The sequence below is a fragment of the Pyxicephalus adspersus genome, chromosome 7 (assembly GCF_032062135.1).
Source record: "Pyxicephalus adspersus chromosome 7, UCB_Pads_2.0, whole genome shotgun sequence".
Taxonomy (NCBI): Eukaryota; Metazoa; Chordata; class Amphibia; order Anura; family Pyxicephalidae; genus Pyxicephalus; species Pyxicephalus adspersus.
This window is the reverse complement of record NC_092864.1, coordinates 3,977,843-3,979,123: the sequence shown is the minus strand read 5'-3', so window position 1 is coordinate 3,979,123 and position 1,281 is coordinate 3,977,843.

Below are 1,281 nucleotides of genomic sequence, written 5' to 3'. Positions count from 1 at the left end.
CACCATTCCCTTGCTGGGTCCCTGGGTCTGTACCCCTCCTGTGCCCAATATAAGGGCCCCCACCATTCCCTTGCTGGGTCCCTGGGTCTGTACCCCTGCTGGGCCCATTATGAAGGGTTCCTGTGTGTCCCCCACTTCAGGGACTGATCTGTGTCAAACATTTGTGAAAAGTAGATGGTGATCCTGGGTGATGCCTGAACAAAGATGGCCCGGTCCTTGTGATCTGTATTTCAGACACATTGCATGCGGCACATGACTTGGATAAACATCTGATGTCTGGTCACTGATTTTTCACATTTTTTGCTGGGGAGGGCGAAGGTGAAACTTTACGCTCAGCTGATCACAGAATGTGAATAACATTCCTGCACGCAATGAATAAATATCATTCAGGGTATTATTACCACAAAATATTTGTCCCAATCTGATTCCCCTCCCCCACTTCCCGTATAGCAGGAATTGTGAGCCAATCAGGTGTCTGTAGTTTAGCCTGTGATCAGTCTCCTGTCTGTGCTTTTAGGAGCAGAAGGAGGAGCTCATCAGTGTGCCGCTGCTCCTTCCTTGTCCAATCACAGGCTAAGGAGGATCTTCATCGGATCAGCAATGGCAGCCAGGTTCTCATATACAGTGAGTGTGTCCGTGGTTGGATATTAGATTGTAAGCTCCTGTAGGTCATTAGGTTTCCTCTGTGCACCGGCTGTTATTGATTTCATCCTTTTCCCCATCTCGGTGCTTCTGATCTCCTGCATCCTCTTTGAGCCACTTCCTGTGTATAGTATCAGCCACAGATCTCCGGTGACAACAGCGGACAATGGCTAAGCAATCTCATCCACCAGGGGTGCTTGTGATATTAGAGAGATGGTTGTCACCATATAACAGGAAGTGTCTGAGGAAGTGTCCCCTTGGCAGGATCACCCGGGGTTATTATAGCAGAAGCTGCATTGGTTGGGGCAGATATGATCTCCCTCAGCTCTCGACTCGCCCTGGACTCCTCACACCGGTTTATCATTAACCAGGAAACATTAATGGTCACACCGCAGAGATCCTTCCACCTTCTCCGCACCCGGCCGACCTCTACGCCGGAACATTCCAGACATTGGAACACACAATATTCATCCATGGGGGGGAGTGTAAAGACATTCACATTGGATTCATTCAAACCGGAGATACAACTCTGAAATAAAACGCTGCAACGTATACATATGGCGTGTGATTCTGCACAGACATGGGCACACACACGGGTAAACACACCCGGGTACACACAGACATTGGCACACACACACA